Source organism: Balaenoptera borealis, assembly GCF_965194805.1.
Source record: "Balaenoptera borealis genome assembly, chromosome: 15".
Classification (NCBI taxonomy): Eukaryota; Metazoa; Chordata; class Mammalia; order Artiodactyla; family Balaenopteridae; genus Balaenoptera; species Balaenoptera borealis.
In genome coordinates, this window is record NC_138871.1 from 46,858,781 (window position 1) to 46,884,282 (window position 25,502).

The 25,502-nt window shown below is 38.3% G+C and overlaps 1 long non-coding RNA gene across 1 annotated transcript in view; it reads left to right on the forward strand.

The window, feature by feature from the left end:
* Positions 1-25,502, forward strand: part of LOC309612486 — a 56,445-nt gene continuing 30,943 nt past the window's right edge. Inside the window, exon 1 of the long non-coding RNA XR_014235187.1 lies at positions 1-25,502. This exon is cut by the window's right edge and continues 5,800 nt beyond it. This is a non-coding gene — a long non-coding RNA (uncharacterized lncRNA).

The window sequence follows — 25,502 nt, forward strand, 5'->3', positions numbered from 1 at the left end:
TATATATATAGTGCCCTTCTGGCCTGCAGAGTTTCTACTGAAAAGTCAGCTGATAGCCTTTTGGGAGTTCCCTTTTACATAACTTGTTGCTTTTCTCTTGCTGCTTTTAATATTCTCTCTTTATCTTTAATTTTTGTCACTTTAATTACAATGTGTCTGGGTGTGGTCCTCTTTGGGTTGATTCTGTTTGGGACTCTCTGTGTTTCCTAGACTTGGATGTCTGTTTCCTTTCCCAGCTTAGGGACGTTTTCAGCTATTATGTCTTCAAATATGTTCTCTGCCCCTTTCTCTCTCTCTGTTCTCTTTCTGAGGCCCCTATAATGTGAATGTTAGTATGCATGATGTTATCCCAGCAGTCTCTTAAACTGTCCTCATTTCTTTTTATTATTTTTTCTTGTTTCTTTTCAGCTTCAGTTATTTTCACTACTCTACCTGCTTGCTGATTTGTTTTCTGTATCGTTTAGTCTCCTGTTGAGTCCTTCTAGTGTATTTTTTATTTCAGTTATTGCATTCTTTATCTCTGTTTGGTTGTTCTCTATGTTTTCTAACCCTTTGTTGAAAACTTCTAGCTTCTTGCTCTGTGCATCCATTCTTCTCCCGAATTCTTTGATCATCTTTGTGATCATTACCTTGAACTTTCTCGGGTAGATTTCCTATCTCCACTTCAATTAGTTCTTCTGGGGTTTTATCTTGTTTCTTAATTTGGGAACAGTTTCCTCTGTCTCATTCTGCCCAAGTTGCTGTTTTTATTTCTTGGTATCTGGTAGATTGGATACATTTCCCAACCTTGGAGAATTGGCCTTTTGTAGGAGATGTTCTCTGTGTTCTATCAGTACACTCCCCTTCAGTCACCAGAGCTATATCCTCTAGGGGTGTCTCTTACTTGTGCTGTGTGGGTCCTTCTTTTGTTGTTGGCTGACTACTGTGGGTGATCTCTAGGTGTGGCTGGCCCCTGGTCTGGTTGGTTGCCAGGCCTTGCCCGTTGTGGTGGCTGCTGGCCATTGGTTGATAGGGCCAGGTCACAAGGTGGCTGGCTGTGGAACCCCAGAGGGCCCCAGGGCTAGGGCTGGCTCACTGGTAGGTGGAGTTGGGGTCTAAGAGATCCTGGGGCTGGTGCCCTCCCTCAGTGGGTGAAGCCAGTTCCTGAGACTAGTGCTAGCCCACTGGCAGGCAGAGCCATGTTCTCCAGTCTGGCTGCATGCCCCAGGGATCCCAGAGCTAGTGTTGGACCACTGGTGGGTGTGACCAGTTCCTGACACAGTTGTGAGGATGGCAATGTTCTAAAGCTTGTGTTGGCCTGCTGGTAGAATTATGGGCCAAAAGTTATGCACATACAACTTTATACATATTGGTAAATTATCCTCTACAAAGATGGTGTCAAGTTTGTACTCCTACTTATGTATAAGGATGTGCTTATTTCTCTCTGTCCTATCCAACACTGGATATTGTCTTTTTAGGAATCTTTGCCAATTTTATAGGTTAAAAAATGTCAGAGATTTCCCTTTTCACAAAAGTTTATATTGTATTTTAAATTAAAATTAAAAAAAAATTATTTCAGATCTGTGGTTTCTTTTTTTCTGACAGTAGATCTAGATGTCCTAAGATAACTTTCTCAGTTGAAATGACATGCAAGTGACTGAGAGCCACTTGACTATTAAGAATCAGTAATATTCTGCTTATGCCTGTTATAGGAGATAATTTATTCATTTTTATACAGCAAGTTCTTATTAGTTATCTGTTTTATACACATTAGTGTGTATATGTCAATCCCAATCTCCCAATTCATCCCACCTCTCCCTCCCCCCTGCTTTCCCCCCTTGGTGTCCATACGTTTGTTCTCTACATCTGTGTCTCTATTTCTGCCTTGCAAACTGGTTCATTTGTACCATTTTTCTAGATTCCACATATATGCGTTAATATACGATATTTGTTTTTCTCTTTCTGACTTACTTTACTCTGTATGACAGTCTCTAGGTCCATGCACATCTCTACAAATGAACCAATTTTGTTCCTTTTTGTGGCTGAGTAATATTCCATTGTGTATATGTACCACATCTTTACCCGTTCGTCCATCGATGGGCATTTAGGTTAGTTTCATGACTTGGCTATTGTAAATAGTGCTGCAATGAACATTGGGGTGCATGTGTCTTTTTGTATTACAGTTTTCTCTGGGTGTATGCCCAGTAGTGGGATTGCTGAGTCATATGGAAATTCTATTTTTAGTTTTTTAAGGAAACTCCATACTGTTCTCCATAGTGGCTGTATCAATGTACATTCCCACCAGCAGTGCAAGAGGGTTCCCTTTTGTCCACAACCTCTCTGGCATTTGTTGTTTGTAGATTTTTTGATGATGCCCATTCTAACCGGTGTGAGGTGGTACCTCCCTGTAGTTTTGATTTGCATTTCTCTAGTAATTAGTGATCTTGAGCATTTTTTCATGTGCCTCTTGGCCATCTGTATCTCTTCTTTGGAGAAATGTCTATATAGGTCTTCTGCCAATTTTTTGACTGGGTTGTTTGTTTTTTTAATATTGAGCTGCATGAGCTGGTTATATATTTTGGAGATTAATCCTTTGTCCATTGATTCGTTTGCAGATATTTTCTCCCATTCTGAGGGTTGTCTTTCATCTTGTTTATAGTTTCTTTGCTGTGCAAAAGCTTTTAAGTTTCATTAGGTCCCATTTGTTTATTTTTGTTTTTATTTCCATTACTCTAGGAGGTGGGTCAGAAAAGATCTTGCTGTGATTTATGTCAGAGTGTTCTTCCTATGTTTTCCTCTAAGAGTTTTATACTGTCCAGTCTTACATTTAGTTCTTTAATCCATTTTGAGTTTATTTTTGTGTATGGTGTTAGGGAGTGTTCTAATTTCATACTTTTAAATGTAGCTGTCCAGTTTTCCTAGCACCACTTATTGAAGAGACTGTCTTTTCTCCATTGTATATCCTTGCCTCCTTTGTCATAGATTAGTTGACTATAGGTGCGTGGGTTTATCTCTGGGCTTTCTATCCTGTTCCCTTGATCTATACTTCTGTTTTTGTGCCAGTACCATATTGTCTTGATTGCTGTAGCTTTCTAGTATACTCTGAAGTCAGGAAGCCTGATTTCCCCAGCTCCGATTTTTTCCCTCACGATTGCTTTGGCTATTCAGGGTCTTTTGTGTCTCCATACAACTTTTAAGAATTTTTGTTCTAGTTCTGTAAAAAATGCCATTGGTAATTTGATAGGGATTGTATTGAATCTGTAGATTGCTTTGGGTAGTGTAGTCATTTTCACAATATTGATTCTTCCAATCCAAGAACATGGTATATCCATCTGTTTGTGTCATCTTTGATTTCTTTCATCAGTGTCTTATAGTTTTCTGAGTACAGGTCTTTTATCTCCTTAGGTAGGTTTATTCCTAGGTATATTATTCTTTTTGTTGCAATGGTGAATGGGAATGTTTCCTTAATTTCGCTTTCTGATCTTTCGTTGTTAGTGTATAGGAATGCGAGAGATTTCTGTGCATTAATTTTGTATCCTGCAACTTTACCAGTTTCATTGATTAGCTCTAGTAGTTTTCTGGTGGCATCTTTAGGATTCTCTATATATAGTATCATGTCATCTGCAAACAGTAACAGTTGTACTTCTTTTCCAATTTGTATTCCTTTTATTTATTTTTTTCTCTGATTGCCGTGGCTAGGACTTCCAAAACTATGTTGAATAATAGTGGTGAGAGTGGACATCCTTGTGTTGTTCCTGATCTTAGAGGAAATGCTTTCAGTTTTTCACCATTGAGTATGATGTTTGCCTGGGTTTGTCATATATGGCCTTTATTATGTTGAGGTAGGTTCCCTCTGTGCCCAGTTTCTGAAGAGTGTTTATCATAAATGGGTGTTGAATTTTGTTGAAAGCTTTTTCTGCATCTATTGAGATGATCATATGGTTATTAATCTTCAATTTGTTAATATGGTGTATCACATTGATTGATTTGCATATATTGAAGAATCCTTGCATCCCTGGGATAAATCCCAGTTGATTATGGTGTATGATGCTTTTAATGTGTCGTTGGATTCTGTTTGCTAGTATTTTGTTGAGGATTTTTGCATCTATGTTCATCAGTGATATTGGTCTGTAATTTCCTTTTTTTTGTAATATCTTTGTCTGATTTTGGTATCAGCGTGATGGTGGGCTCATAGAATGAGTCTGGGAGTGTTCCTTCCTCTGCAATTTTTTGGAAGAGTTTGAGAAAGATGGGTATTAGCTCTTCTCTAAATGTTTGATAGAATTCACCTGTGAAGCCACCTGGTCCTGGACTTTTGTTTGTTGGAAGATTTTTAATCACAGTTTCAATTTCATTACTTGTGATTGGTGTGTTCATATTTTCTGTTTCTTCCTGGTTCAGTCTTGGAAGGTTATCCCTTTCTAAGAATTTGTCCATTTCTTCCAGGTTGTCCATTCTATTGGCATTTAGTTGCTTGTAGGAATCTCTCATCATCCTTTGTATTTCTGCAGTGTCAGTTGTTACTTCTCCTTTTTCATTTCTAATTTTATTGATTTGAGTCCTCTCCATCTTTTTCTTGGTGAGTCTGGCTAAAGGTTTATCAATTTTGTTTATCTTGGCAAAGAACCAACTTTTAGTTTCACTGATATTTGCTCTTGTTTTCTTTGTTTCTGTTTCATTTATTTCTGATCTGATCTTTCTGATTTCTTTCCTTCTGCTAACTTTGGGTTTTGTCTGTTCTTCTTTCTCTGGTTCCTTTAGGTGTAAGGTTAGATTGTTTATTTGAGGTATTTCTTGTTTCTTGAGGTAGGATTTGTATTCCTCAACACCTCAAGTGTTGCTATAAACTTCCCTCTTAGAACTGCATTTGTTGCATCCCATAGGTTTTGGATCGTCATGTTTTCATTGTCATTTGTCTCTTGGTATTTTTTGATTTCTTCTTTGATTTCCTCAGTGTCATCTTGGCTATTTAGCCTCCATGTGTTTGTGTTTTTTTACGTTTTTTTCACTGTAATTGATTTCTAATCTCATGGCGTTGTGGTTGGAAATGATGCTTGATATGATTTCAATTTTCTTAAATTTACCAACGCTTGATTTGTGACCCAAGATGTGATCTGTCCTGGAGAATGTCCCATGTGCACTTGAGAAGAAAGTGTATTCTGTTGTTTTTGGATAGAATGTCCTATAAATATCAATTAAATCTATCTGGTCTGTTGTGTCATTTAAGGCTTGTGTTTCCTTATTAATTTTCATTTTGGATGATCTGTCCATTGGTGTAAGTGAGGTGTTAAAGTCCCCCACTATTATGGTGTTACTGATTTCCCCTTTTATAGCTGTTAGCATTTGCCTTATGTATGGAGGTGCATATATATTTATAATTGTTATATCTTCTTCTTGGATTGATCCCTTGATCATTATGTAGTGTCCTTCCTTGTCTCTTGTAACATTCTTTATTTTAAAGTCTGTTTTATCTGATATGAGTTTTGCTACTCCAGCTTTCTTTGATTTCCATTGCATGGAATATCTTTTTCCATCCCCTCACTTTCAGTCTGTATGTGTCCCTTGGTCTTAAATGGGTCTCTTGTAGACAGCATATATATGGGTCTTGTTTTTGTATCCACTCAGTGAGCCTGTGTCTTTTGGTTGGAGCATTTAATCCATTCACATTTAAGGTAATTATCAATATGTATGTTCCTATTACCATTTTCTTAATTGTTATAGGTTTGTTTTGGTAGGTCCTTTTCTTCTCTTGTGTTTCCCTCTTAGAAAATTTCCTTTAGCATTTGTTGTAGAGCTGGTTTGGTGGTGCTGAATTCTCTTAGCTTTTGCTTGTCTGTAAAGCTTTTTATTTCTCCATCAAATCTGAATGAGATCCTTGCCAGGTAGAATAATCTTGATTGTAGGTTCTTCCCTTTCATCACTTTAAATATATCATGCCACTGCCTTCTGGCTTGTAGAGTTTCTACTGAGAAATCAGCTGTTAACCTTATGGGAGTTGCCTTGTATGTTATTTGTCGTTTTTCCCTTGCTGCTTTTAATAATTCTTCTTTGCCTTTAATTTTTGTCAATTTAATTACTATGTGTCTTGGTGTGTTTCTCCTTGGGTTTATCCTGCCTGGGACTCTCTGCACTTCTCAGACTTGGGTGGCTATTTCTTTTCCCATGTTAGGGAAGTTTTTGACTCTAATCTCTTCAAATATTTTCTTGGGTCCTTTATCTCTCTCTTCTCCTTCTGAGACCCCTATAATGGGAATGTTGTTGCATTTAATGTTGTCCCAGAGGTCTCTTAGGCTGTCTTTACTTCTTTTCATTCTTTTTTCTTTATTCTGTTCTGCACGGTGAATTCCACCATTCTGTCTTCCAGGTCACTTATCCATTCTTCTGCCTCTGTTATTCTGCTATTGATTTCTTCTAGTGTATTTTTCATTTCAGTTATTGTATTGTTCATCTCTGTTTGTTTGTTCTTTAATTCTTCTAGGCTTTTGTTAAACATTTCTTGCATCTTCTCGATCTGTGCTTCCATTCTTTTTCCAAGGTCCTGGATCATCTTCACTATCAGTATTCTGAATTCCTTTTCTGGAAGGTTCCGTATCTCAACTTCATTTAATTGTTTTTCTTGGGTTTTCTTTTGTTTCTTCATCTGGTACATAGTCCTCTGCATTTTCATTTTGTCTGTCTTTCTGTGAATGTGGTTTTCGTTCCACAGGCTGCAGGATTGTAGTTCTTCTTGCTTCTGCTGTCTGCCCTCTGGTGGATGAGGCTATCTAAGAGGTTTGTGCAAGCTTCCTGATGGGAGGGACTGCTGGTGGGTAGAGCTTGGTGTTGCTCTGGTGGGCAGTGCTTAGTAAAACTTTAATCTGCTTGTCTGCTGATGGGTGGGTCTGAGTTCCCTCCCTGTTTGTTGTTTGGCCTTAGGTGACCCAGCACTGGAGGCTACAGATTCTTTGGTGGGGCTAATGGTGGACTCTGGGAGGGCTCATGCTAAGGAGTACTTCCCAGAACTTCTGCTGCCAGTGTCCTTGTCCTGGCAGTGTGCCACAGCCATCCACCCCTCTGCAGGAGACCCTCCAACATTAGCAGATACGTCTGGTTCAGTCTCCTATGGGTCACTGCTCCTTCCCTCTGTGTCCTGATGCGCACACTACTTTGTGTGTGCCCTCCAAGAGTGGAGTTTCTGCTTCCCCCAGTCCTTCAAAGTCCTGCAATCAAATCCCACCAGCCTTCAAAGTCTGATTGTCTAGGAATTCCTCCTCCCGTTGCTGGACCCCCAGTTTGGGAATCCTGACGTGGGGCACAGAACCTTCACTCCAGTGGATGGACTTTTGTGGTATAATTTTTCTCCAGTTTGTGAGTCACCCACCAGCAGTTATGGGATTTGATTTTATTGTGATTGCTCCCCTCCTACCATCTCATTATGGCTTCTCCTTTGTCTTTGGATATGGGGTATCTTTTTTGGTGAGTTCCAGTGTCTTCCTGTCAATGATTGTCCAGCAGTTAGTTGTGATTCTGGTGCTCTCGCAAGAGGGAGTGAGTGCACGTCCTTCTACTCTGCCATCTTGAACCAATCTCCTACAGGAGGTTATTGATTAGAAGACTGACTGGTAAAATCTCTGCCTCTTTGAGCCATTGGCATTATATCACTAAAGGAAAAAAAAATAAGTTGGCAGCATAGACATTTTGTAGTATTTAAGATAAAGTGTTAATTATACATAAGAAGGAAATATGCTAATAGCTTTGGGCCATTTTGGGGAATGGACAAAATGCAAATTTAAAAAATATAAATCTTTATCCATATCTATATTTATATCTACTGTATCTTCCAGGGCTTGATTCTGTTTTCTTCTTAAAATTCAGATGTTCATGTCACTCCTTTTATTAAATTTTTTGATTCCTTTCTTGCTATCTGAAATCTAGACTCTTTAGCATGATATTAAAGATTAAATAAGGACCATCTTTATCTTTTAAATTTCATAAATGTTGCTTTTCCATAGGAAGTAATAATGAAAATAATATCAAGTAATGTTTATGAATCCTTAAAAGGTAAATGAGATACTGGGGTAAGTGCTTTGAGGTAGATGTTATTTTCACTATTTTAAAGATGGGAAGATAGGTTTACAGACTGTAGGTGGCTTTCCCAAGATCAAATGGTAAGTAGAGTTTACTTTTCTCCCCCTCCTGACCTCACTACCCTAAATAATTAAATTTATTTATTCTTTGCTAATGTAAGGTTCTCAGCTGACTGCCCTATCTAGCAGAGTCCAGTAGGGTCTCAGAGAAAAGATGTTTTCTCCCCTCTGCCTTGGAGGAGGTTTAAGAGTTCCATTTGTTTCAGTAAATTATTTCAAATAACAGTGATGGAGATGAACAGTGGAACAATATGCTAATTTTGCTCTTCTGGACACTTGGAGCATATTAGAATGCCCAAGATGGGAAATACAGCTCCCACAGAATATTCCACTGGATAATAAAATTCCTGAGTGGTTTGCTTTGAGTTGATGATCTATGGCCATGTGTATATTTTATTTTTATACTACATGACAAAATGCAACAATAGTAATTCAGGGCATAAGGGACAGTAATAGATTTTCAACTATTATTACTTTTAATGAAATGAGAGTCTTATTGGAAAATGATGAGGAATTAATGATTTAAGCAATAAGCCAAAAATCATTCCACCCTGTCCAAAACAGATTGAAGAAACATCTCCCTTCTCAATAATTTTCCTCCCTGTGGCTTAGGGGAAATGAATGAAACCTGAAGAAATGCCTAAATTTATTAGGGAGAATAACATGGCTATACAAAGGGCTGGGATTCTTCTGTCCCTGCTGTTGTATATGATGTAGCTATGAGCTCTGTTGAAGATGCCAATGCTGCATAGTGTACAGTGTTGCCAGTGGTAATGCTTGGCATCTAAAGAACCATTTAAGCTTATAAACCTGAGGCTTCTTATTAGAAGGCCCTAACGTAAACAGCCCTAGAGCATTGCTGGTTTCTGACTCCCGTTTCCATTACACAGAGGCATTCCTTTAAAAGAAATTGCTCTGGGACTTCCCTGGTGGTGCAGTGGTTAAGAATCCGTCTGCCCAAACAGGGGACATGGGTTTGAGCACGAGTCCAGAAAGATCCCACATGCCACGGAGCAACTAAGCCTGTGTGCCACAACTACTGAGTCTGCACTCTAGAGCCTGTGAGCCACAACTACTGGGGCCTGCATGCCTAGAGCCCATGCTCCGCAACAAGAGAAGCCACCTCAATGAGAAACCCGTGCGCTGCAATGAATAGTAACCCCTACTTACCGCAACTAGAGAAAGCCCACGTGCAACAGTGAAGACCCAGCGCAGCCAAATTAATTAATTAATTAATTTTTTTAAAAAGGAATTGCTCAAGGGACTTAATCACTTTCAATCATTTTCTCACACTGGATTCTACCCAGGATGTCCATCAAGAGGCTCACATGTGAACACTGTTTGAAATTCTACTTACCAGGAAAACTTGGCAAAGGAACTATGATAGTGTTTAATTTTTTTCACCAACTGAAGTATGCAAAAGTGTATGATTAATTCATTATCCTTTGTCACAAAATATACAGATGCAAAAAATGTATCCCGCATTTTCCCCTGCCCCCCTTGTTTCCTTCTATTTATTGAGAGAAAAGTGCCCGTGTGAGGTTGGTGACTTTCTCAGCTCGCTCCATAGTTAAAGCTACTGGCAACCTGTAAAAAGAAAGACACAGCAGCAGCCTTCTCACAGCAGGAGATTGTTCCAGGTGTGTCCCTTCCCCTTGGTCTCTTAGGATCTTAGATCTTACTTGGTTCTGTTGGCTTTATTCAGTTGCTTGGTCTCTGCCTCTAGCCTCTTTATATGATGATCCAGGTGTGGATGGTCTGCCTGGGTTTTGGTTTGGCCCTTCCCAAGATGCTGCATCTCACTGTAGCCTATGGGTGAGTTATGGACCTCTCTGTGCCCAGGCTCCTGGGCTTTCCCACCTGACCCAGACCACAGTCATTGGGGCCCCACTTGCCTGGAAAGAGGGCACTGAGTTCAAGGCAGTATTGAAGGTACTGAGGGAAGAGGTGCTTGAGGGGAATATCAAGAATTAGGCAATGTTTCCTACTCTTCAGAAGTTAGAGTCAGGAAGGATAGATGAGCAGCACACTTGAAAGATAATTTATGATTTAGGTAATATGATTTATAGGACATTATGGGATAGCTGTGAAGATCAGCAAATATTTACTGTGCATCTACCCTCATGGTACTTTTTATTTTTTTAACTGACTGTGTTGTACCGTAAATTATTATTGGGTATAGTTGGGAGAGAATATGTTCTGTTAATTTTGACATTGGGTTAGTATATATTATATGAGGTATATTTATTTTAGTGAAATTGATTAGAATATGCTTAATTCTAAAGTCATACATGTGTTTTATATTTAGTTTTGTAATTTAATGTTTCAATATACCCAGTACACCCAATGGAAAAAAAGCTCAAATTAAGCATTTGTGGGGTTTTATTTGTTTTATTAGTTAGACAACAAATTACACAATACTGACTATGCTTTTATCTTGAATTATTCAGAAAGCACATTGTGAGCTTGCCTGGTAACCTCAGGACAGATCAAATGAGGCTGCAGACACATTGGAATGTAGATGCATTACCCAGATGTAAGTGGATTTATGGTAAATATGGTATTGGATAGGATAGGAAGTGAAAGTACCTGGTAACGGAATTTCAATAAACAGAATGCTGAATTTATCCGAAGTTTAACTTTATTTTGGGGTAGAAAGCATATGATCTAGCACAATTAGGAAAAAATACAACTCGTATTGAATAATTGTATTTAATATAAGTGTATTAAATTGTACATTGAATATAAATTATTGAACCTAAGCTATATATAAAGCACTTGGCCCTACTGCCAAGGCCATTTAGATTGCCTGGAGAGTAGTAACTGTTACTGAGAGTTTTCAATGTGCCCGAGAAATAAGACAAGGATTCAAGCAGGATGCGAAAAGCTAAACTGTGAGGGTGGCAAGAAGAAGAGCTGTATTGGGAATTGGATAGCCTGAGGAAGGAAAAATTCCAGAAGGAAGGGAAAAATTGCAAATTAATTTCTTGGCAAGGATGTAGTTTTATTCTGGTCCTCATGATACAAGCAAGCATCTTCACTTAGCAGTTTAGAGACTAAGATGGAATTATGTTCGGTGGCTAAAGTACACCATTTGTTTCTTAACTTCACAGCCATTTTGGAAAGTAGTGTAGTGCTTAGTGTTCTGAAGTCTTGGTCATTAAATGTTTTGTGTAGAATGTGGCATGTTGAAAAGTTTCAGAACCTGAGATAAGGAGAAGAAGGTCAAGCTTTCCTTGGGTTTGCTCTTTCCTGCCTGCACAACAAGCCAAATATTTTTCTAGTACAACCCTGACCATGTACTAGTGTTTGCTGATACCAATACATTTATTTGGGCTACTTATACCCCTCCCCCCTCAATTTAGTACTCTAGTATGAAATAAAATGTATTTTTATAAACAAGATGATTTTCTTCTTGTAAAACCACTTTAAATTATTTTAAAATATATGAATGTTGAAAGTACTTGAATGTTTTTCCCCAGGGAAGTTTCTTTGTAAAAGTGGGGTGTATGTTATACATGTGCATCTGCTATGCAAGTAAGTAGTGTACCAGGGCTGACAAAGAACTGTGTGGAAAAGGCACTCTCATGCATGCAGTCTTTTGCCATCCACTTCATCTCGTGAGAATGGGCCTTGTGCTTAGAGCACTTCCTCACCAAGAGACAAAGAGCCCACACAGCCTGTGCTGGGCTTATCACCTTGTGTGGGAACATCTTTCCCTGTTTCAGGCTCAATGAATGCTTTTTTGTCTCTGCCTTAAGAGTATGTGTCATATAGCACCTGGCCACCCCAGTTGTCCTCCAAAAGAAGGAATAGGGTCTTTCTACTGTGGCACCTGAGGGGTGTACGTAGGCAAATTGCCCTGAATATGTCTCTGGGAGAGACCCATTGGCTATGGGGGACTGAGGCCCACTCTTGAAGCTAATATTGCATTGTCTTTTCTCTAGGTCTGTAAAATATTCTTCCATCCAATGCTTGACTGCATCGGGTTGTTCTTGACTAATCTGACACCAAGCTGCAATGGGCAGAAGTGTTTAGAGTCCTTCACTGGGATTTGTAACTGGTGCAAAGTAATCTGCTTGATGGTCTGAGATGGAACTAGAAGAGTACAAGTGATTTATCTGAGATTAGCTTGCTGATATGGATTGAATGTTTGTGTTCCCCCGAAAGTCATATGTTGAAGTCTTAATCCTCAGTGGAGGTTGGGTCCTTGGGAGATAATTAGGTTTAGATAATGTCATGAGATTGGGGCCCCTATGATGGTATTAGTGCCTTTATAAGAAAAAGAAGAGATTAGAGGCCCCCTCTTTCTCCACCACATGAGTATATAGCTAAAAGTTCAGTAAGAGAGCCCTTACCAAGAACTGAATCTGCTGGCACCTTGATTTTGGACTTCTCAACATCCAGACTAGGAGAAATAAATGTTAAGTCACATGTGTGTATACTGACAGAAATAAAATCTTTCTAATGCTATTATTTTAAAATAATGGAAATACAGGTATAGCCAAGATGGCAGAATAGGAAGACCCTGAGCTCACCTCCTTCCATGGGCACACCAAAATTACAACTATTTACAGAGCAACTATCTATGAGACTGACCTGAAGACTAGCAGAAAAGATTTTCCACAACTAAAGATATAAAAAAGAAAAACACAATAAGACAAGTGGGAGGGGTGGAGACACAGTATAGTCAAAACCCACACTCCCATGTGGGTGACCCATAAGCAGAATAATCACAGTTGCAGAGGTTCTCTCCAAGGAGTGAGGTATCTGAGACCCACATCCAGCTCCCCAGCCCACGGTTCCTGCATCAGGAAGACAAGCCCCCAGAACGTCTGGCTTTGAAGACCAGTGGGGCTTGCGTATAGGAGAGCCAGGGGGCATGGGAAATGGAGCCTCTGCTCTTCAAGGGTGCACACAGTATCCCACATGCTCTGAGCCCCAGTGCAGAGGCAGTAATTGGAAAGGATCCTGGATCAGACCCACTTGCTAATCTTAGCCTCCCGGAGAGGCAGGAGGCAGCTGAGATTTTCCCTGGAAACATAGACACTGGTGGCAGCCATTTTTGGAGCTTGTTTTACCATGAGGACACCGGTGCTGATAAGCACCATTTTAGAATCCTCCCTCTAACCTATTAGCACTGAGGGCTTACTCGCCTGCCAGTGAACTGACACCAGCCCTGGGCCTTCCCTGACCCAGAGCTCATCCCACCAGTAAGCTGGCACCAGCCCCAGGCCCCCACAGCCCCTGACAACTAGCTGCTCTAGGACCTAGCCCTGCATACCAGCTGGTCAACACCAGCCCCGTGTTCCCCTGGGCCATGCTAGGACAAGGCTCTACCCACCAGTGAGCTGGCACCAGCCCCAGGCCCAAAGTAGTCAGCCCTATAGCATAAGGGCCCATGCAGCCCACATAGGGAGCACACCTAGAGCATATCGCTCTGGTGACCAGAGGGTAGTGTGCATCTGGGCCCCACAAGATGTCTCCTATATGAGGCTACTTCTTCAAGATTAGGAAATGTAACTGACCTACCTAATACATAAAAATAAACACAGAGAATTATGCAAAATGAATAGACAGAGGAATATATTCCAAATGAAGGAACAAAACAAAACCCCAGAAAAAGAACTAAGCAAAGTGGCAATAAAGACTATCCAATAGGGACTTCCCTGGTAGTCCAGTGGTTGAGACTTCGCCTTCCAATGCAGGGGGTGCAGGTTCAATCCCTGGTCAGGGAGCTAGGATCCCACATGCCTTGTGGCCAAAAAACCAAAACATAAAACAGAGCAGTATTGTAACAAATTCAGTAAAGACTTTAAAAATGGTCCACATCAAAAAAAAAAAAAAATCAAAAAAAAAAAAAAGAAGTAATCTACCCAATAAAGATTTCGAGGTAATGATCATAAAGATGCTCAATGAACTTGGGAGAAGAATGCATGATCATAGTGAGAAGTTTAACAAAAGAGTTGGAAAATATAATGAAGAACCGAACAGAACTGTATATATAGTAACTGATATAAAAAAATACACTAGAAGGAGTCAACAGTAGCTTAGATGATACAAAGCAACAGATTAGCGAACTGGAACACAGAGTAGTGGAAATTACTGAAGCTGAATAGAAATAAAAAGAATTTTAAAAAATGAGGATAGTTTAAGAGACTTCTGGAACAACATCAAGCATGCTAACATTTGCATTATAGGAGCCCAGAAGGAGAAGAGAGAGTGAAAGGGGCAGGGAACTTATTTGAAGAAATAATAGCTGAAAACTTCCCTAACCTGGGAAAGGAAACAGACATCCAAGTCCAGGAAGCACAGAGTGTCCCAAAAGGGATCAACTGCAAGAGGTCCACACCAAAATGCATTATAATTAAAATGGCAAAAATTAAAGATACAGAGAGAAAAAAAAAAAAAAGATACAGAGAGAATCTTATAAGGAGCAATGGCAAAGCAACTGAATATGTTCAAGGGAACTCCCATAAGACTAGCATCTGTCTTTTCAGGAGAAACTTTGCAAGCCAAAAGGGAGTGGCATCATATATTCAAAGTGATGAAAAGAAAAAACCTATGACCAAGAATATTTTACCTGGCAAGGCTATCAATCAGATTTGAAGGAGAGAGAAAGAGTTTTACAGACAAGCAAAAGCTAAAATAGTTAAGCACCACTAGGCTGGCCTTATAAGAAATGTTAAAGGGAATTCTCTTATTGAAAAATAAAAGACCACAACAAGAAATATGAAAATTCTGAAAGGAAAAATCTCGTTAGTAAAGGTAAATGTAAAGGTAGTAGATCAACCACTTATAAATTTAATAGAAAGATTAAAAGACAAAAGTAGTAAAATCAAATTGTGTTGACCCTTGAACAACTTGGGGGTTAGGGATGCAGACACTTTGCACAATTGAAAATACATATATAACTTATAGTCAGCCCTCATATACAAGCTTCCATATTCACAGTTCCTCCATATGCAAGGTCCACATCTGTGGATCCAACCAACCACTGATAGTGTAGTACTGTAGTATTTACTATTCAGAAAGATCCACATAGAAGTGTACCTGCGGAGTTCAAACCTGTTTTGTCCCAGGGTCAACTGTATATTCACAATATGTAGTTAAGGGATATATACAACAAAAATATATAAAACATGATTTCAAAAACACTAAGCATAGTGGGGGAGTAAAAATGCAGGGCTGTTAAAATGTGTTCCAACCTAAGAGATCATCAACTTGAAATAATTATGTGGAGATATATATAGTTTTATATAGTTTTATGTATATATATATATGTGTGTGTGTGTGTGTGTGTGTATATATATGTGTATATATATATATATAGTTATATATATATAGTTATATATAAACCTCATGGTTACCACAAACTAAAAATCTATAATAGATACACACACAGACAAAAGAGAAAGGAATCTAAACACAACACTAAAAATAGTCCTTGAAAATCAAGGGAAGAAGGCAAAAGAAGAAGGAACAGAAAAGAACTACAAAAACAATCTGAAAACAATGAACAAAATGGCACTAAGTACATACCTATCAATAATTACTTTAAATGTAAATGGACTAGATGCTCCTGTCAAAAGACAGAGTGACTGAATCAATAAGACAAGACACATGTGTATACTGCCTACATATATAGGAAGAGACTGAAGAGACTCACTTCAGATCTAAGGACTCACACACGGACTGAAAGTGAGGGAATGGAAAAAAGTCTTCCATGCAAATGGAAATGAAAAGAAACCTGGAGTACCAATATTTATATCAGACAAAAATAGATATTAAAACAAAGACTGTAAAAAGAGGCAAAGAAGGACATTACATAATGATAAAGGGATTGGATCAACAAGAAGATATAACAATTGTAAATCTATATGAACCCAACATAGGAGCACCTAAATATACAAAGAAGATATTAACAAACAGGGAAAAATTGACCCTAACACAATCATAGTAGGGGACTATAACATCCCACTTACATCAATAGGTCATCCAGACAGAAAATCAATAAGGAAACACTGGCCTTAAATGACACATTATATCTGATGGACTTAATAGATTGTATATAGAACATTCCACCCCAAAGCAACAGAATACATATTCTTTTCAAGTACACATGGAACATTCTCCAGAATAGATCATATGGTAGGCCACAAAACAAGTCTCAGTAAATTTAAGAGGATTGAAATCATATCAAGTACCTCTTTTGACTGCAATGATATGAGACTAGAAATCAACTACAAAAAAAAAAAAATGAAAAACCTGCAAAAAACACAAACACATGAAGGCTAAACAATATGCTACTAAAAAAACCAATGGGTCACTATAGAAATCAAAGAGGAATTAAAAAATATTCCATGGAGACAAATAAAAACACAATGATCCAGAACTTATGTGACAAAGCACATAAAGCACTTCTCTAAAAGAGTTTATAGTGATACCAGCCTGTCTCAGGAAACAAGAAAAATCTCAAATAAAAAAATAAGAACCTTACACTTAAAGGAGCTAGAAAAGGAAGAACAAACAAAGCCAAAATTAGAAGGAAAGAAACCATAAAATCTGTGATGAAGCAAATGAAATAGAGACTGAAAAAATAATATAAAAGATCAATGAAACTAAGAGCTGATTCTTGGAAAAAATAAACAAAATCAATAAGCCTTTCGCCAGACTCATCGAGAAAAAGAACAGAGAGGGCCCAAATCAATAAAATCAGAAATTAAAGAGAAGTCCCAACAGACACCACAGAAATACTAAGAATAGTAAGAGGTTACTATGAACAATTATACACCAATAAAATCAACAACCTAAAAGAAATGGATAAATTCCTAGAAACGTACAATCTACAAAGACTGAACCAGGAAGAAATAGAAACCAATCACTACTGATGAAATTGAATCAGTAATAAAAAAAATTCCCAACAAACAAAAGCCCAGGACAAGAGGTCTTCACAGGTGAATTCTACCAAGCATTTAAAGAAGAGTTTACACCTATCTTTTCCAAATTATTAAAAAGAAATTGAAGGGTAAGAAGTGCTTCTGAACTCATGATACAAGGTCAGCATCACTCTGATACAAAAACCAAAGACACCACAAAAAAGAAAAGTACAGGCCAATGTTCCTTATGAACATCGATGCAAAAATCCTCAACAAAATATTAGCAAACTGAATTCAACAGTGTATTAAAAGGATCGCGCACCATGATCAAGTGGGATTTATCCCAGGGATGCAAGAATGGTTCAATATCTGCAAATCAATCAGTGTGATACACCACTTTCACAAATTGAAGGCTAATAATCATATGATCATCTTAATAGATGCAGAAAAAGCTTTTGACAAAATTCAACATTTATTTAGTATAAAAACGTTCAACAAAGTGGTTACAGAAGGAACATACCTCAACATAATAAAGGCCACATAAAGGACAACACTAAAGCCAACATTATACTGAATGGTGAAAGCTGAAAGCATTTCTCTAAGATCAGGAACAAGGCAAGAATGCCCACTCCTGCCACTTTTATTTAACATATTGGCCTATAGTCTTAGTTACAGTCCTAGCCACAGCAATCAGACAAGAAAAAGAAATAAAAGGAATCAAAATTGGAAAGAAAGAAGTAAAACTGTCACTGTTTTGCAAATGTTTGCAGATGTCATAATACTATACATAGAAAATCCTAAAGATACCAGCAAAAAACTGTTACAGCTAGTAAATGAATTCAGTAAATTAGCAGGATACAAAATTAATATATCAAAATCTGTTGTGTTTCTATACTAACAACAAAGCATCAGAGAAGTTAAGAAAACAATCACACTTATAACCACATCCAAAATAATAAAATATTTAGGAATAAATCAAACTAAGAAATAAAAGACCTGTATTCAGAAAACTATAAGACATTGATGAAAGAAACTGAAGACAATGAAAATAAATTGAAAGACATCTTGTGCTCATGGATTGCAAGAACAGATATTGTTAAAATGAGCATACTGCCCAAGGCAATTTACATATTCCATGCAATCCCAATCAAAATACCAATGGCGTTTTTGACAGAACTAGAACAAATAATTCTAAAATTTGTATGGAAACACAAAAGACCCCAAATAGCCAAAACAGTCTTAAGAAAGCCAAAACAGTCTTAAGAAGACCAAAATGATGTATTATGTTCCCTGATTTCAAACTATTACAAAACTTCAATAATCAAAACAGTATTGTTATGGAACAAAAATAGACACAGAGATCAATGGAACAGAATACACAGCCCAGAAATGAACCCGCACTTATATAGTCAATTAGTTTACAACAAAGGAGACAAGAATATACAATAGTGAAAAGACAGCCTCTTCAATAAATTATGTTGGGAAAACTGGACAGCTCCATGTAAAAGAATGAAATTTGAACATTTTTCACACCATATACAAAAATAAACTAAAAATGGGTTAAAGACCTAACTGTAAGACTGGAAACCATAAAACTTCTAGAAGAAAACATTGGCAGAACACTCTTTGGCATATATCGTAGCAATATTTTTTTGGATCTGTCTCCTAAGGCAAGGAAACAAAAGCAAAAATAAATAATTGAGACCTAATTAAACTTAAAAGCTTTTGCACAACAAAGGAAAATATTGACAAAGCAAAAAGACAATCTACCGAATGGGAGAAAATATTTGCAAATCATGTGACCGACAAGGAGTTAATATCCAAAATATATAAACAGGTCATACAACTCAACATCAAAAAATCAAACATTCTGATTAAAAAATGGGCAAAAGACCTGAATAGACATCTTTCCAAAGAGGAAATGCAGATGGCTAATGGGCACATGAAAAAATGCTCAACATCAATCACATCACTAATTATTGGAGAAATGCAAATCAAAACCACAATGAGATATCACCTCACACCTGTCAGAATGGCTGTCATCAAAAAAACACAAATAACAAATGTTGGTGAAGATGTGGAGAAAAGGGAACACTTGCTCATTGTTGGTGGGAATGTAAATTGGTGCAGCCACTGTGGAAACAGTATGGAGATTCCTCAAAACACTAAAAACAGAGCTACCATATGACCCAGCAATTCCACTCCTGGGTATATATCTGAAGAAAATGAAAATGCTAATTCAAAAAGACACAGGCATCCCAACATTCATAGCAGCATTATTTACAATAGCCAAGATATGGAAACAATGTAATTGCCCATCAATGGATTAATGGATAAAGAAGATGTGATATATATATATTCCATACAGTGGAATATTACTCAGACCAAAAAAGGAATGAAAATTTGCCATTTGCAACAACATGGTTGGGCCCAGAGTATATTATGCTAATGGCATTAAGTCAGAGAGAGAAGACAAATACTGTATGATTTCACTTATATATGAAATGTAAAAAAAAAAACCAAATGAACAAACAGCAAAACAGAAACAAACTCATAGATACAGAGAACAAACGTGGTTTCCAGAGGGGAGGGAATGGGGGGGATGAGTGAAATAGGTGAGGAAGATTTTGAGGTACAAACTTCTAGTTATTAAATAAATGTCATGGGGATATAATGTACAGTGTAGGGCATATAGTTAATAATATTATAATACCTTTGTATGGTGACAGATGGTAACTAGAGTTTTCATGGTTATCATTTTTGTAATGTATAAAAATATCAAATCACTGTTTTACACCTAAAACTAATATAATATTGTAAGTCCATTACATTTCAATTAAAAATAGATTAAAAAATAAAACAACACATTAGAGCCACTAATTTACTTCATTCAAATCAGGCCTGAAGGAAAATGAGTGAGACACAGAGACTTGATCTACTAACAAAGGAATGAAGGAATTTTCTATGGCATTATGGACACCAGGTTGAATACAGTTGCCCATGACAACTAGTTATTATGTTTGAAATTAATGGTTACATTCCAAAGGAGATAACAGCAGAGTTTTGAAGTTTTGATATCTTAAGGGAACATGTTACAAATATAGTTGACCCTTGAACAACATGGGGATTAAGTCACTGACCCTGAGTAGTCAAAACTATGAGTATAACTTTACAGTCAGCTCTGTATCCATGGTTCTGTATCCCTGGTTCTACATCTGAGGATTCTACCAACTGAGGACCACGTAGTACTGTAGCATGTATTTACTGAAGAAAATCCATGTATAAGTGAACCTGTGCAGGTCAAACCCGTGTTGTTCAAGGGTCAAATGTAATCTTTATTTTTTTGGTTATGAAATACTAAGTAGGATGATCATAAGACATGGAAAAGATAAAAATTTCTCCAAGGGCCAGTTCCCAGTCTTTAAGAAGTTCTTGTAATGGTTACACCACCAGGATCTTGTTTTCACAGCGCACATGTAACAACTACCACTGAGTTTAGCAACTGTTGGTAAAATGGTACAGAGGCTGAAGCAAGTTACAAGAATTCAGAAAGTTCTTTTCTTTTTTAATAGTTATTTATTTATTTTGGCTGCACCAGGTCTTAGTTGCAGCACGCGGGATCTTCGTTGCAGCATGTTTAATTGCAATATGCGGACTTCTTAGCTGTGGCATGCAAACTCTTAGTTGCAGCATGCATGTGGGATCTAGTTCCCTGACCAGGGATCAAACCTGGGCCCCCTGCATTGGGAACATGGGAGTCTCACCCACTGGACCACAAGGGATGTCCCAGAAAGTTCTTTTCCTTGCTATTTGTTTAAATTATCTTTGTAACCTTGAACTTGTCACCTAATTCTTCATTCTTATTTGAAAAACCAGAAGCTGTGCTTCACAGGGGTTTTTTGAAGACTTGATAATCGTAAATTATGTTGAAAAATGAAGTGTTAGACAAGTGACGAAGCATACGTGTACAGATGTTTATTTTAGAACTCAGTCTTGTATGATCATTACTTTACAACATGATTTTACAGTTTTCTCTGGGCCACTTCTTTCCTTCATTCTGAACAAAGCTTATGTCTGGTTTCTAAAATCCATATTTCCCATAATTAAAGATTTTGTAAAGAGTGTGCACTAGAGTAATGTAGTTGCTTTGAAGATTAAAAAGATGTGTATTCTGAATACTGATTTAATAAGAGACATTCTTAAACTATGTGAATGCAGGTCCTCAAATGCTCAGTTTCTCACAATGAGAGCACTTATCTCCCATTAATTTGTTCTTTTGCTAAAATCTTCCATTGTTCTTCAGTATTGTTAAGGCCAAAACATGGTAAGCTGCTGCATGGTAATCCGACTTTTCACCCCCAAATACTCTTAAGCTTCTCTTGACTTCCTTTTTCTTCCCAGTTTTTTTTTAATAATTGTTTTTTATTAATTTATTAATTAACTAATTTATTTTTGGCTGCGTTGGGTCTTTGTTGCTGCACGCAGGCTTTCTCTAACTGCAGTGAGTGGGGGCTACTCTTTGCTGCGGCGTGCAGGCTTCTCATTGCGGTGTCTTCTCTTTGTTGCAGAGCACGGGCTCTAGGCTCATGGGCTTCAGTAGTTATGGCATGCAGGCTCAGTAGTTGTGGCTTGTAGGCTCTAGAGCACAGGCTCAGTAGTTGTGGTACATGGGCTTAGTTGTTCCATGGCATGTGAGATCTTCCCGGACCAAGGCTTGAACCCGTGTCCCCTGCATGGGCAGGCAGATTCTTAACCACTGTGCCACCAAGGAAGTCCCTCTTCCCAGTTTTAACTCTGCTTCAGTTGGACTAAGCTACTCACTGCTCTCCATGCATGTTTGACACCTGTGGCCACTCTCTTTCCCCTCCTTGGAATGTTTCCCTGCTCTCCTTTCCTATCTGAGAACTTCCCATTTTGCAAAGCACAGCTCAAGGCTGCCCTGATCTCCTCCCTCTAGGATGAGTTCTCCCTCTTTTGAGTACCTACTCTTTCCTTCATACATCCTTCTCCCATCTTTGTTTTGTCTCAAGAATGGATTGAAAGATCCATTATGGATGCAACTCTATGTATACTTTTTTGCATCTCCTTAATTTCTAAGTTTTGCAAACCTAGGTATGATTAGTTGGTGGCTGGTGTGGATAAACTATTTGACTCCATACACTAGTATTGGAAATAGTGTTTAATATTTTCCTAGTGAGACTAGTTCAGGTGAGTCATATAAGATTACCAAAGGATGAACAAAAGATAAAACAGATATCTCTGGTGAAATTAATGTATAAATTTAAATTTTGAAATGCTCAATATAAAGGAGGCCAAAAATTGCATGTGTTTATTAGTATCATGAATTTCTTCTTTAGTGAAGTCTTTTTTTAATGTTAATCCCAAACTCCTAACTTATTCCACCCCCCCGACTTCAGTGAAGTCTTTAATTGCTAGCCTAATGTAATTTTTAGTGCAATTAAAAAGTAGAAATTGTAACCCTGAAAGTGGCTAGTTCTTTTGGCAAACAGTAATAAGCTTAAGTCTGAACTTCCCTCAAGCTATTTGCTTATTTATGCAAGTATTTCTTCATAAATTTACCATTTCTTAAATATGTTATTCATTCACTCAATAGTTTTGCATTCACTGAAGGCTAAAACAGACCATAACAAGTAAACAAATTAATAAAATGATTATTCTACAGGAAATAAGCAGGGGAACTTACATATCGTGAAGAGAATTCTAGAGGAAAGGAATAGTAAGCACAAAGTCCTGGAGGTAGAACAGCTTCAGGAATGGAAAGAAGATCACTGTGATGGTCCACCGTGAGAGAGGGTGAGAATGAGAAGAAGCAAAGTTGAGGAAGGGGCCAGAGGCCAGATCAAGCAAGGCCTCGTAGGCCACAAGAGGAGTTTGGGTTTTATTTAAAGGACAATGGGAAGCCTTTGAAAAGTCTGAGGCAGAGCAGTGGTATGATCTGATTGCATGTTGAAAAGGATCTCTCACCCTATTATGGGAAGAATGAATTAGAGAGATCAAGAGCAGAGGAAAAAGGGCCCATCAAGAGATTGGTGCCATGGTGGCTTGGGCCAGGGTGTTGGCAGTGGAGACGAAGAGGAGCGTATGGTTTTGAGATAAATTTCGAGATGGAACCGACAGAAGCTGGTGATAGTTGGGATGTGGCGGGTGAGGTAAAGGATGAATCCCATGATTTTTCACCTATATGCATCCTTTCTCCCCAGGTTATTTTCACTTTTACTCAATCTAAGTCTTTCAGATCTTAAAGAAAGACTAACAAAAGGAATATAGAAAAAAATGCATTCATGGCTTTAAAAAATACTGTGAAGTGCTTGCTTAGAATTCTGAATGCTTGGTCTTACAATGGCCTTTGGCCAAAGGCAGTAAAATTATAACATGCACATTGGGTGCATAGCTGGCCAGTTTGTGGGATCATTTTGAAAATTATGTTGAAAAATGTTTCTGTCTCTTGAACCACTTCCAATTGTAATATAAGTTCTACCAGTCCAACTAATTTTATATGCACAGAAAGTGATACAACTCCACAGGAAATATAAATTTTTCATTGACTAGCAGCCTGTAACTGCTTTAAGTGTAATTACACATTTTTCATTTAAGATCAATTTCACAAAATCGTTTTTATGACCTAAGGCTGGCTTCTTAATAACTGGGTGCAGCTAATTTATTAGGGTTTGCATGTGTTGGTATTGCTGTCATTCTCGCCTGGGTTTAGTAGAAATAGGCTTCACATGGATATGGAAAAGACTCTGATTTCATATTTATTTTCCTTATGCCAATCCAGTGAACCCTGTTTTGTTTCTCAGCATATACATCTCTGTACAAAGCCCATGATAACCTGTTCTTAAAATGGCTCAGTAGACAGATGAGGATATTTTCCATCTAATTTTAGGGAAGATGCCCCCTCAGAACATAATTAAATCTGATCTCTTTCACTTGAAGCAACATGAATAATTCATGGAGTTTAGGAATAATCAGGTTCTAGGCTTTGGGAAATTTTTAGTTGATGTGCAAAGGTTAATTTTTTTTCACCAGAGGGAAAGATCCTAAGGAGCTGTCTTCTATGCCAAGATTCAAGTGCTGTGGAGATTCCAGTAAAGGAGTGTAAGGCTGGGGGTAGGGGACCATGTCACTTTATGCAGAGGGAAGTGTACTTTTGTACACAGTTAATTCAATATGTTTGTTTTAACATGCATCTCGTCTCTTATGTAAATGGGGCAAGAGGCCTGACTTCATTGAGTGGGAGGAGTCTAGAATTAAGGGGTGCATCCCAAAGCTCAGGCTCTTTGCCATGTGGACCATTAGGAGGAACTTGGCCCTTGGGAATTTGTCCTCTGGCTTTGCTCTGAGTCAGGAGTCCTAGAGAAGTAGCCAGCAGCATTGCCCAAGGAAGCTCTCTGTAGACTGTGACTCCACTGTCTATTTCCTTTAGTCGGGACAGCCTGGATTTTTCAATCTTATTTCCATGAGAAATACAGGTCTTTTCCTTTTTTCTCAAGGTTACCAGCAGGGCGTCACTGTAGATGCTAAGTATGAAGATGATAATACATGATTCCTGCAAGAGAAGCTGACCAGCAGGACAGCAGTCTGTAATGAGTGGCACCAATGGCAAAATTGATGCGCCTATGAGGAAGAGATCATTTTTTACCAATAGGATTGTGTAAGGAAGGCCCCTTGGCAGTGGTACTTTGGGTAGGTTTTGAGTGAATTAGGGAATTTTGATGAATGGTGAGAAAAGGAGAGGGCACCTTGAAAGGCTCATGATGGGAGTGGACATGGCTTGTTAGGTAATAGTGGGGACATCAGTTTGACAAGCACAAGAGGTCTGTACCAAGGAGATAAGTTTGGGTCCAGGTCATGGAGGTCCTGAATGGTAGAATAAGGCACCCAGGCTGATGGCAGTGGGGAGCTTTTGAAGGCTTCTGGGTAAGGAGAACATGCAATCCAGCTGGTATTTAGAAAACAGGGTTAGTAGCATGGTTTGCAGTTAGTTGGTGAAGAAAGATCTCCAGGTGGGGATCTAAGATTGTAGGCCAGTGCACTTAAGTATAGGATAAGTTACATGACCAGCACATGTAGGGAAAATCAGTGGTCTTTTCTCCTTGTGAATTCCAGTGATGTGCCCCAATTCCTCAACCTCTGAAATGAAGAGCCACTTAAAGTGGCAGGTAATGGTCCTTGCTGCATTCCTCCTGAGATATAAATGGCTAGAGAGCATTTGTGGCAGAAACTTGGACAATATTATTTTAGAATTGATTATAATTGCCCTGTGGCTCTGTGCTTGTTGTTGTGGCATGATGGAACCTGTTTCATGGAGTGCCTAGTCCAGTGAGCTTTCCTCATCTTTGACTAGCCCATGCACCCATAAGATGGCCTGAAGAGCTCCAGATACTGGATATTTGGGGTTTTGTTCCAAAGCTCCAAGGGCACATAGGAAAGCTGGGAAAATAGCATAAGGTAATGAATACTCATCTTGTACACTCATTGGTACAGGGTCTGGCAC